The 13,642-nt window shown below is 35.3% G+C and overlaps 1 non-coding gene across 1 annotated transcript; it reads left to right on the forward strand.

Moving 5' to 3' along the window:
* Positions 1–5,842: 5,842 nt before the first annotated feature.
* On the forward strand, positions 5,843–5,949 carry LOC141658082 (small nucleolar RNA R71). Its single transcript, XR_012548991.1, has one exon. It is a non-coding gene; the product is annotated as a small nucleolar RNA R71 (small nucleolar RNA).
* The last annotated feature ends 7,693 nt before the right edge of the window (positions 5,950–13,642 follow it).

The raw sequence follows: 13,642 nt of genomic DNA on the forward strand, positions 1-13,642 counted from the left end.
AAAATGTATGGTAGAACATGGATGATGGATGTATGGATGGATGCATGGTTTCAAGGGTCACCTTGGAATAAACGGTAGCCAAGGAGTTATCACACCACAAGGTACTCTTGACTAGGCCTTAATCCATGGGTCAAAGGATACTATCATGACACATCCTAGGGTGTTTTACAAGTATTCTAACAAGCAAAGTCTTAAGAACAAAAAGCATCTACTAGGGCCTATATACACTTGTCAAGCTTCCCAAGTAGACGGTTTCACAAAATTTTTCTAACATGCAACTACATGCCATGATGCAACTAGCATATAAACATCCTAATGCAAATGATTCTACCAACTAATATGACATATAAACTAAATGCAAGTCCTAAGTTCACATTGTTATACCGCATCCATCAAAATAAAGCCACATAGTCATTAACATAAAGAGGGAAAAGGAGATTGGAAAGATCATACCATGCGGTCTTCAATATCATCATGTCTCGGATGTGGCGTAGTCGATCAATGTGAACAAGGATAGAGCAAACACAATATATACAATAATATATACAAGACTACGCTATAAAAGGAAATGAACTTGTTTTTGGTTTTTTCAATTTTCAAATTTTTATGGTTTTTCGAAATTTTTCAATTTTTTTGGATTTTTGAATAAGAAATTAACTAGAATTCCCCATCCCCACACTAATATGGGCATTGTCCTCAATGGCCAAAGTGATGGGAAATTATGCAAATATGATGCATGATTTCTACACTAAATGCAAGCTACACTAATCTACACTACATGATGCATGGTTTTTGTTTATGACGGAGAGGATAATTTGAATTACCTCCCGTTGTGTATGCATTGACTTCCCAAAACCGAGCTAGACACTATTGCTAATGTCCTAAGGTTGGGTGTAGTTCATGCACACACTATGCAATGCATGAAACTAATTTGTCATTTTAGATTTTGAAAGGTGGGAACAATAAAATGAGAACACCTCAATGGTACCGAGGTGTGAGTCCTCTATGGTGCTAGGACTACTCCAACAATGATCAAGATTAATAATTAAAACAAAGAAAGAAAGTGACAAACCTCAAGAGGGTAGGAACCTCCAAAGCTTGCTAATCTTCCACCATATCATCACTATCATCATCTTCCTCACTAGAAGTGGATTCACCACTTTCCTCTTCACTTTCTTGTTCATTTTGCTCATCATCCTCTTCTTCTCCTTCTTCACTAACCTCATCATCAATGTTATCATCAACAACTTCATCTCCGACAACCTCATTGTCACCCGGAAGCTCACCCCTAGATGCACTCGGAAAGAAGACTTCCCTATCCGCCCAACTAGGCAAAGGACATGAAGGATCAAGTAGTCCTTGCCTAGCTAAGTGTAGGAGGGGTGGATATTGGGCTAAGTCAGCATCTTCCCGGTCTTTGAAGGCTTGCTTGTGCATCTCTTGCATAAGAAGAGTCACATAATCATTTCTTGCTTCGACTCCTTCGGGTTTGAATTCTTGGTACTTGAAAGGATAGGGTGGTGTGACAATGGAAGAGGAGGGCATTTCAATTTCACCCTTTTGTTGTCGGATAATATATTCGGCCTCTTTTGAAATGGGAAGGAGATAATTGGTCCGGTGGACACTTAAGCGACAAATCTTCGAAGGCAAGGTAAAAGATCTAGCCTCATTTGTGAGCCATCCATACTTAGTATCAAGAGGGTTATGAGAGACCCACTTGTACTTGTTTATCATAGTATCAATATCAATGAGATGGCCACCCTTCTTCGCCTCATACTTGTTATCCTTGTTGAAGTTAGGATCAAAGTATTTAGCTAAAATAGTGACTAGACCGACATTCACAATAACGGTAGTGCCTTGCTTCCCAAAATCAATGTTTAGCCATCTATCCACCAAAAGCCTTAGAGAGTTGAAAGGCTTGGTGTGTTCCCTTCCAATGTTCAAAGCCGACTGAAGAAGAATAAAATCGAGTTTGGTGAAATGGTTGGTGTCTTTACTTGCAATGATGGTGTTTCCTATGACCTTGTGCCATACTCTAATGCCCGGATGGTGGACTAATAGAGCACGACTAGCACGAAAGCTCTCAAATTTCCTTCCGGAAATCGCCTCCCAAAGAGGAGCGGGGTCATATTTGCCAAAATTCTTAAAATAACTCGGTGAATCATCAAGACCCAAAGCTTCACCCATTTCCTTAAAGGAGATGCGCCTACTAACATTAGCTAGGCGGAACTCGATGTTTTCCATAGTCTCAACCTTGTTAACTTTTAAAGAACTCAAAAATTCTAAGGTAAGGGAGGGGTATGTCAATTCTTTTGATTCAAACAATCTTTCCAACCCCATGGCTTTAAAGAAGGCTCTAGTTTGCTCAAGGACACCCAAATTTTCTAAGGCATCTTCACAAATGAACTTGGTGGATAAAAATGCTTTTCTAGCATACTTGGCAAAAATGTCCCTATGGGATTTGGAAATGAAAGTTACCTCCGGATAGTTCGAAAGTTGATCAATTTCTGGAGTAGTAGATGTTGTTGCTTCCAAAGGAGGTTGTTGTTGTTGCATTTCCAAGTTTGAGCTAGCTACCACCATAGCCAATGCTTTCTTTGCTTGAAGACTCTTTTGTCTTGATGAGAGTGCCTTTGACTTTGGTGCCTTTGTTGCTCCCTTTGTCCTTGCCATTGATGATTGAACCAAGAAAGAGTGAAAATCTTCAATTTTCAAGTATACCCAAATCGATTTCAAGGTGAAAGGCTTTGCCTTTATAATTTCAAAAATCGACTCAAAGGTTGAAGATTTTGGTGCTTGGTTTTGATTCTTGTTGAAAGAGGAGTGATTAATTTGTTGTTGAAGGATGTTTTGATTTGATTTTGGTGAATGTAGTTGAGGAAATCTTGTTTTTGTGATGGAGAGGATGGGGGTTTTGAGGGTTTTGGTGTTTATGGGTAGTGTTGTGAATGAAGAAATGAAGAAATGAATGTGGGAGGGGGTTTATATTAAACCCGAAATTTTTGAAATGCAGGGGGAAGACGGGCGGATTTCCTTCGGGACGCCCGGATTCTGCCTTTTATGGGTTTCACAAATCTCGCCTAAAGACGGGCGGATTTGAACAAAGACGGGCGGATTTGAAAGTGAGAGACGGGCGTCTTTCAGAGAAGACGGACGGATTCTTTTACAGGGATTTTTCTTGTTTTCCTCAGCCAAAAAGACGGGCGTCTTTCAGCGAAGACGGGCGGCTTTCTGAAGACGGGCGGATTCTGTATCAGGACGCTCGGATTTGCTTACAGTCAAAAATTTCAAAAGTTCAGCTCATAAAGGATGGGCGTCTTCTACCCAATATGCCCGGATTGCCTGAAAACGGGCGGATTCTCCTGAATCCGCTCGGATTCTACCCCTTTTTACCCGGATTTAGTTCCATCCGTGTACTTTGCATATCCCTTGTCATTTTTCCATTCTTCAAAATCTTGTGTTCTTCATTGTGGGGGCACTACTAAGGCATGAATAGCCTAGGCAATTGGTATCCCCACACTATGCTAAAGCACTACACATTAATTGAAATCATTAGTCCCTCTCTCACTTCTCTCAAACATGATAATTATCTTGATCAAAGCATAAAAATCCAAAAATAACAAAAATGCAATACAAGAATTGAAATGCGAGTTAGGGAGTTAGAAATATTTACAAATGGTGGTTTAGGGAGGACTCCACCAAACTCTCATTCTTGATGAGATGTCAAGGGGGCATGTCCAAGGTGTTGTTGATGTTCCTCAACACCTTGAAGAAATAATCAAAAGCTTGTTCATTATCGTGATAAAGTTCTTCAATAGACCTTTGCCCTTGTTGTCGGTCTTGGTCAATAGCATTGCCAATGTAGGGATTAAAAATCCCTTCAAACTCGTCGTCCCAAAGACCACATACTTCATCCACTTGATCACTAAAGATATCTTGAGTTGATAGAGACAACTCTCCCAATTTCTTGTCTTGGCCAATGAGGCCATCCTCTTCTTCTTTGCTTGATTTTGATGAGCTTTGCAAGCTCTCCTTGTTACAATTCACTTGCTCTTTGAATGGAGCATCTTCAATTTTCTTCTTCCATTGGAGTTCCGACTTCTTCTTATCATCCTTCCGGCTATAATGATCAATCGTGAAACATGGTTCATGCAAACGTGGAGCTCTCATGGTCTTGTCAAGATTAAAAGTTATACTCTCATCTCCCACTTCTAAAGTGAGCTCTCCATGTTTCACATCAATCACCGCACCCGCGGTGTGTAAGAAAGGTCTTCCTAGGATGATTGGAATGTTGGAGTCTTCTTCCATGTCAACAATGACAAAGTCCACCGGGATGAAAAATTTCCCAACTCGTACGGGAACATCTTCCCATATCCCTAATGGTGTCTTCGTCAATCTATCGGCCATTTGGAGTGTGATATTGGTGCACTTAAGTTCTCCCATCCCCAACCTTTTACTCACCGAGTACGGCATAACACTCACACTAGCCCCTAGATCACATAAGGCTTTGTTGATCGTGGTGTCGCCAATGGTACACGGTATTGAGAAGCTTCCCGGATCCTTGAGTTTTGGAGTTGAACTCCCTTGAAGTATTGCACTACTCACCTTAGTGAAGGCGATAGTCTCAAGTTTCCGGATCGACTTCTTCTTTGTGAGGATGTCTTTCATGTATTTTGCATAGGCCGGCACGTGATTGATTAATTCCGTGAAAGGAATCGAGACTTCCAAATTCTTCACAATTTCCATAAATTTTCCAAGTTGGTCATCAAATTTGGGCTTGGCTTGACGACTTGGAAAAGGAAGTCTAATCACAATGGGCTCCTTCTCCTTGACCTTGTCTTCATTTTTCTTTGAAATTTCTTCTTTTGATTGTTCTCCAACCTTGGAGTTTTGCACAATTTCTTCTTTGTCACTAGCTTCCACAACTTCATCCTCAACTTGCTTCTCCGGTGCTTCATACCTTGTACCACTTCTCAAGTGAATGGCACTAACCGTTTCATGTCTCGGGGGATTACTTTGAGGTGGTAATTGCCCCTTTTATCTTTGTGAGCTTGAAGATGCTAGTTGAGTCAATTGAGTTTCCAACATTTTGGTGTGAGCTAGAATGTTGTTGATGGTGATTTCCTTTGCTTGACTATCTTTTTGCATTTGAGTGAAAAATTCTTGTTGATTGTTTTGCATTTGGATGACCGCTTTTTGAACATCAAAACCTTGGTCATTTTGTTGATTGTATGGAGTTTGATTTTGATAAACTTGGTTTTGGTTGTAAAAGGGTCTTTGATTTTGGTTTCTCATGGGAGGTGGGGTGTATGTTGATTGAGGGTTTTGAACATTTTGGCTTTTGTATGAGAGATTTGGATGGAATTTGGTGTTTTCATTGTAATAGTTGGAGTAAGGGGTGCCACTCTTGTATGCTTGGAAAGCATTCACTTGTTCATTTGTTCCCCTACACTCACTTTGGTCATGTCCCAAAGTTCCACAATTCTCACATATCCCACTTGGGATTGATGAAGATGCCGTCATGGCATTAACATGATGCTTTGGCGATTTTGAGGCTTCTTCAAGTCTAGACATTGCTTTTTCGAACTTCAAGTTGATTGTGTCAATGTGAGCACTAAGTTGATTACCCAATTGAGTAATGGAGTCCACTTCATGCTTTCCTCCTCTAGTAGCCTTGCGAGGTCTACTATATTGTGAGTTATGGACCGCCATTTCCTCAATTTTGTTCCAAGTTTGATTATCGTCAACTTCCGTGAACATTCCATTTGATCCCATGTTGAGAATGTTCCTTGAATCTTCATAAAGACCATTCCAAAATTGTTGAACCAAGAACCATTCGCTAAGTCCATGGTGAGGACATGAGCGACAAATTCCCTTGAACCGCTCCCAAGCTACATACAAAGATTCTTCATCCCTTTGCTTAAAGCCCGTGATTTGAGCTCTTAGCATGTTAGTCTTTTCCGGTGGATAGAACTTTTTGTAGAAAGCTAGAGCCAACTTCTTCCAAGAATCTATTCCGAGAGTAGCCTTATTAAGGCTTTTCAACCATTGTTTGGCGGTGCCAATTAGAGAAAAAGGGAATAAGACCCATAGAATTTGGTCTTGAGTTACACCGGTTTGTGAGATCGCATCACAATAGTCGCAAAAAGCCTCCATATGAGAATGAGGGTCTTCACTAGGCATCCCCCCAAATTGGCTTCTTTCAACTAATTGGATAAATGCGGATTTGGCAATAAAATTTCGGTTAGATGTTGTGGTGTGGGAGTACCATTGGGTAGGTTCTCCTCGGTGGGTACGGAATGTGATGAAAACTTAGGCATTGTGGGTTGATTTTGTGGTTGATTTTGTGTTGGGTTCTCCTCACCTTCTCTTGCAAAAGGGTTGATGAACTCAATATTTGGTTGAATATCTACAACCTCACCAATACCTCTCAAATTTCTCCTAGCAAGTCTTCTATTGGTTGTCAAAGTTCTTTCAATTTCGTGATCAAAAGGTAACAAATCACCTTGTGACCTTCTAGACATGCGAAATATCAAACAACTCGAAAACAATTAGAACAAACCTTGAGGAGTTTTAGTTCCCCAAGGCAAAGAAAGACACAACTAATAACAATACAAGAAAATCTAAATCAAGTTAACACCGTCCCCGGCAACGGCGCCATTTTTGGTCGGTGATTGTTTCGAATGCTAAATGGAATGATTGTCGTTGGAAGCACCTAGACCAAAACACAATTTATAACTTCACAAACAACTCTACAATAAGTAAAGAGGCAAGTAAAGGTGGGATCCCAAGGGACGGGAATTGAGATGAGATTTCTATTGTAACTAGTGGTGTCTTAGGGGTGTCACAATTTGGATTGATGTAGAAGGTCACTAAACTAAATAGCAATGGAAATAAACAAGCAAGATGAATTAAAAGAGTTGTAAACAATTGATAAAAAGCACTAGGGTGTCATGGGGTCATAGGGGAATCATGGGATTTGATCATACAAACATGTTCTCAAATTATAAGCAAGCAATTATTGTTGTGATGGATTGATTTGGGTTATATCTTACAATCCTAGGAAAGTTTGGGTCCCGAAGCCGAATCGATTAGATTGTACAACACCTACAAGTCGACTTAGTCTTCCCTACTCAACAACATGCATGGTCTAATGAGACTCGAGTTGGTTTGTGTCTTACAAGTCTCATTGAAAAGATAGGTGATGGGTAAAAAATGCAAGGATTCATAGACTCGCATTTCATCAAACATAACATGTGCATGAGTCGAGATCAAACAAACAAGCAAATAAACCATGAAAGCATATTAATTTAAGCATGAATCATTCCCCATGTTTGTTTCCCCTAACTACCCATTAACCCTAGCTAGGTGACTACTCACTCATTATCATGTTGAACATGCTAGCAAGGTTGTCAATCATACAAACAAAATGAAACATGATGAATAAATGAAAGTAATTAACAATAATTAAAAAGGGATTAAGAGAATTATACCTACTAATGATTCCAATAATAAAGCAAGAATAAAAGAAGTACTTGATGCTTGATTGAGAGGTTGTCAATCTCCCAACAATAACCCAAATAATCTTCAATTACCCAAAACAAAGGATGAACAAAAGAGAGATTAAGGAAATAAAACTTGTATTAAAACTTGATTAATTGTTGATTACAAAACTAAAGAGAGATTTGATTGATATTAACTACACTAAAGATTGCTAAGAAGAACATGCTCTTCTAATTAGACTAATGGGGTATTTATAGTGGAAATTAGGTGGATGCATTAGGGTTAACTAAGGCTAATTTAGTAATTACACTTTTTAGATTTGAGCAGGGAAACGCCGATATTTTTCGAAGGAAGGGCATCTTTCACGGAGGCTTGAAGAAGACGAAATTGTGCTGGACTGGAATCCGTGCGTCTTAGGCTCGGGACGGGCGGATTCGTGGACTGGGCACGTGCGTCTTAGGGAGAAGACGGCCGGATTCTGAAGTTGTTGCCCGGGCGTCTTTGAAGGAAGACGCACGGATTGTGCTGTGGAGGATGGGCGGATTCAGGACAATCCGCACGGATTGCTGCTCAGCTTTGTTTCTTCTTCTTTTCTTCCCTTTTCTTCATAAAATCCTTGGGGATTTCCTCGGGGATGCAAGGATCTTTCCCTATCCTTGCCCATCTACTATAATATGTACAAAGGCCTTCTAATCTTGTCTCTCCTTGATGCTTGGTCATTGAATTTAATCAATTTAGTCTCGTTTTGCCGTGAAAATGCAAGATTCTTACTCCTTTCCTACCAAGGGATCAAAATCTCAAAGAATATGCAAAACAAAGAACTAAAGACAATAAATGACCCAAATATGCACTAAAAAGCATGGGAACAAGGCTAATTTGGGGGCTAAATATGCGCTAATTATGGTCACATCAAGTTGACCAGCAGAATAAACAGTCATAGCATGCTTCCCTAACTTTCGCTTTGCTTCTGCCACAACATCCTGTTTTTCAGCGCACTCAAGTGCCACATTGTCATGCCCAATTTCAGCATCACTTTTTCTGTTCATCATAGCAAGGTCAGAATCCGTATAGCGGTGATGCTTGGCATACGATTTCATGAGAGATGCGGACTTCTTTTCCTTCGCTTTTAAAGCTTCACCTAGGGCTTTTGTCTGCTTCTCAGAAGAACTCAAGTTTGGGATTAATCTCACAAATTAACTGGAATGAATCATTGGCTAACTTGGTGGCTTCCCTACTAGCTCTGTTGCGAGTCATTGTAACTGTCAAAAAGCAGAGTAACAAATTATTATTTAGCCAATAAACTATGTGACATGGCAAATGCAGGATATTGTTTTTGCAAAATCGAAAAAGTAACTACAACAAAGAAAATACGAACATTTAAACTGTCAAATAAAAAGTCAAGGATATAGTAAGAATCAATATCACAACTATGTTCTGGGATACTACCCTAAATTAAAATGTCAAAGAAAATACTAATCCTAAAGTCAAGCAGAGTACTAAATTACTATTTAACCAATTGAAGGATGCAAGAAAGTATAGACCCGTAGCCACCTTATTAAAAGACCTAGATTCACTAACAGAATTAGTCAATTATGAGATACCATACTCTAAATTAATACTGCCATATAGACTCTTTTAAGGATAATATCCATATCAACGAAGATAGATGAACGCTCGAATTAACATAACACAAAGTATTGAGTTGTTTGAAAAGTCACTAGACAAGCAAAGTTGGACCATCACTGCGATATCCAAAGATTTAATCAAGACATGCACATATAGAAGAAAAACAAAAAAAAATAAAACAAATAAATAGCGAAACTAACGATAGCAAAACAAACGAAGGATTCAGTCACATCGCGTGGATCCAAAGATATAATCAAGACATGAACATATCGAAAAACAACAAAGAAAAAAAACAACTAAATAGCGAAACTAACGATAGCAAAAAAACAAAGGATTCAGTCACATCGCGTGGATCCAAAGACTTAATCAAGACATGAACATATCGAAGAAAAACAAAGAAATAAAACAACTAAATAGCGAAACTAACGATAGCAAAAAAACGAAGGATTTAGTCACATCGCGTGGATCCAAAGATTTAATCAAGACATGCACATATCGAAGAAAAACAAATAAATAAAACAAATAAATAGCGAACCTAACGATAGCAAAAAAAAAAAGAAGGATTTAATGCTTCAGTCACATCGCGTGGATCTAAAGATTTAATAAAGACATGCACATATCGAAGAAAAACAAAGGAATAAAACAAATAAATAGCGAAACTAACGATCGCAAAAAAACAAAGGATTCAGTCGATGATATACCAAAAGAAAATAGATAGCAATGGATCCAATGATTTAATTGGGCAACAACGACGATATATAGAATATTGAAGCAAAACAAAAAAATATAAAACAAATACATTGCAAAAATACCGAACGCAAAACAGCAGAAAGGATAAGTCGACGATATACGAAAAAAATTACAATCGCAAAGGATCGAAAGATTTAATCATGCAACAACAATATACACACAGATGCAAAACAAAGAAGATAAAACAATTACACTGCGAAAATAAAGAACACAAAACAACAGGAAGGATTAATTCGATGATATACCAAAAAAAAAAAATTGAATCGAAATCGATCGAAAGATTTAATCAAGCAACAACGATATCCACATATCAATGCAAAACAAAGAAGATTAAACAAATACATTGCGAAAATAACGAAAAAAGGAAAAAAACGGTAACGATTATGTGAATTACCTTGCTTGTAGAGAAATGAGATATCTATAAATATAATAAAAAGACAATCAAAAGCATAACATTTCATCATTCAACTTTTAAGAATAACTAGGTTTGTGACCCGTAAAATTCACGGGTTTATCTGTTTTAGTTTTGATATTTTTATCGTATTGTTAATATTTGTTCGAGCAATTAGTTGTTGATCCATATAAAAATATACAGTCTTGAAATACATAGAAATTAGTTAGTTAATATCTTATTTCTTTGACAACTTTGGTTTATTTTTTTAAATTGAATCCTGCAAGTGACATTGTGGTAGCTACTAATTTTGAGAAACTTGGCAACGGAGCAATGACAAAGACGACTCATTATATATACATTTGTTTTACTCCGCAATATAATAAAGTGAGTTTTTTAAATATTAAAAGTTGAAACCATCCGTATATAGTAAATTCCGTATGGAAAAATCTTCAATGACGCCTTATAAGGTTGTAAACTCAATACCTCAGTATAGTCATCTCCAAATTATTTTCAGACCATCAACCCTCCCATAGAAATATCTTTGAAGTCTTACACCACGTGCATGCTTCAAATATTATTTACATCCAAAAAACATTTATTATATCGATAGAAAAATATTAGATACGATTCAACGGTATGGTCGATATCTACTCCATGTATTACGAATTAAATTTTCATTTCAATTGCTCAATAATCTAAAAAACTATATTCCCTAAATCCGAATTCCAAAAGGTTCATAAAATTTTTTAAGTTCCTTATTACTATTCAAGAATTTGATCCATCTCTTGCTATACTTATGTCCACGATCTTATATAAAAATAAAAATAGTATTAAAGACTATAAAATAATCTATTCCGGTTTTGAAAAAAAACACATTAACTTAAAAATATCCCCATACTATTTAATAGTTATCTGAAGGTTCACTTTCGCTTCCTTTTAGTACATGACTTGATAATAGTTCATATGAAATGAAAAAGAAAAATATATGTTAGATCGAGATGATTATACTCATGAATACAAAAATATAAATTCAAATAGTTTGATTTGGAAAGCATAATAGTAAAATTACACAACAATATACGCTTAATAACAAATTTAAAGAAATATTATAAGATCTCCATTTTAAGATCAACGATCATCTTATAATGGTTAAAAAAGCATAAACCACTTAAAAAAAAGTAAAGTAAATTTTATAGAAAAACAATCAAAAGGTGGGTGTTGGAGAAAACTTAAATTGTAAGAAGAAATGACATAATTAAAATGATTAATTATTGTCATAATGGTTCAAAAAGTAAATTGTGAAATTTTAAAGATTTTTCATTCAATTATTTGTACTTATTTATTTACCATTAATTAAGAGAGTAGTTTTTTTTTCAAGGAAATCATGAGAGTAAGTTTATGTATTATTCCTGTTTTGAAAACAAAAAAAAAACACATAAACTTAAAAACATACGAAGTAGAATTTAGAAAACATACTATTTAATATTTACCCGAAGGTTCACTCTCGCTTCATTTTATTACATGCCTTGATAATAGTTCATATAAAATGAAAAAGAAAAATATACTTTAGAGATGATTATACTGGTGAATACAAAAATACAAATTCAAATAAGTTGATCGGGAAAGTATAATAGTAAAATTAAACCACAATATAAGTTTAATAACAAATTAAAAAAAATATTATAAGACTTCTATTTTTAGATGAACAATCATCCATTACTTATTCGTTTCTACCTTACGTTTTTTTACCTTTAATTTTACCTCAGTTTCGTGCATTTTGTATTTCTTCCCTCGTCAGATTACCAACGTGATGGTTTGCCCTATCTGCATTCACATACATTTCATGGGGCTTTAAAGTTATATAAAAAATACATTGACCAAAAGATAAAACATCAACCAGGCAAAACTTGACAAACGAATCAAAACATTGTCACATGTAAGTCACTTAAATTAAACCAACTGGAAAACATGAATTCAAATATAAAGCAAACGATTCATAAAACAAACAACATAACAAATTAAAATATAATTTATGGGACACAGCAACAACAACAACAACAACAACAACAACAACAACAACAACAACAACAACAACAACAACAACAACAACAACAACAACAACAACAACAACAACAACAACAACAACAACAACAACAACAACAACAACAACAACAACAACAACAACAACAACAACAACAACAACAACAACAACAACAACAACAACAACAACAACAACAACAACAACAACAACAACAACAACAACAACAACAACAACAACAACAACAACAATACTCGACAATAATACTCAATATAATCAAATAAATAAATTAAACCATAAAATACAATCCACAACTTAGAAACTCATGACAAATGAGCATATTTTAAATAAATAAAGTGAATAGAAACTATTATAGGTATTGTAGGTTTTATAGTCATTACACAACCATAAATTCCCATATTTTAATTTAATTTTTAATTTATTTTGTGGTATTATTAAATTAGATAATTGATTGCCGAGGACCTCAAGAGATGAATTAAATAGGACAAAATGTTAATGAAGATTATGGGTGTTAAGTAATATAAGGAGTTTTAATAAAATTATTTACATATTATATTACAAAAATTAATTAAATAGGAAAAACTTTTAATTAATTTGGTATGTGTTAAGTATTATGAAGAATTTTAATCAACTTATTTCCGTGTTTTTTTGGTAAAAAAGAAGCGGGAACAAACCCAAAAAATGAAAAGGTTTTGACACTTATTACCATGTTTAATTAGAAAAAAATTAAATAAGAAAATGTTAATAATGGTGGGTGTTCAGTAATATGAAGAGGTTTAATTAATTTATTAATAGGTTTTATTACAAAAATTTTAAAAACAGTGAATTAAATAGGAAAATGTTAATAATGGTGAGTGTCTGGTAATATGAAGAGATTTAATTAATTCCTTAACATGTTATATTACAAAAATTTCAATTTTAATTATAAATTAAGAAATTTATTAACATGTTTTATTACAAAAATTTCAATTAAAATGTCAATATTAATTATAAATTATGAAATTTGATGTAAATTTGTAAGGGTTATATAAATTTTGGAAGACAATATATTTAATATACAAAATTAATTTAAGAATAATAATAATATCCTTTAATATTATAGATATAAGTGAATTAAATTAATTTATAGATAAGTGATTTAAATTAATGTCATGTAATAATAAATTGATAATCCATGTCACATTAATTCGCCATGTCACATTAAAAATATGCAATATCACATTTAAATATGCTACGTCACATTAAATTTTAATCTAGGTGGGTTTTTGGATCCTACGTGGCTTTGTCTAGGTGGCGTTTATTTGTCAATT

Source organism: Silene latifolia, chromosome 5 (assembly GCF_048544455.1).
Source record: "Silene latifolia isolate original U9 population chromosome 5, ASM4854445v1, whole genome shotgun sequence".
NCBI lineage: Eukaryota > Viridiplantae > Streptophyta > Magnoliopsida > Caryophyllales > Caryophyllaceae > Silene > Silene latifolia.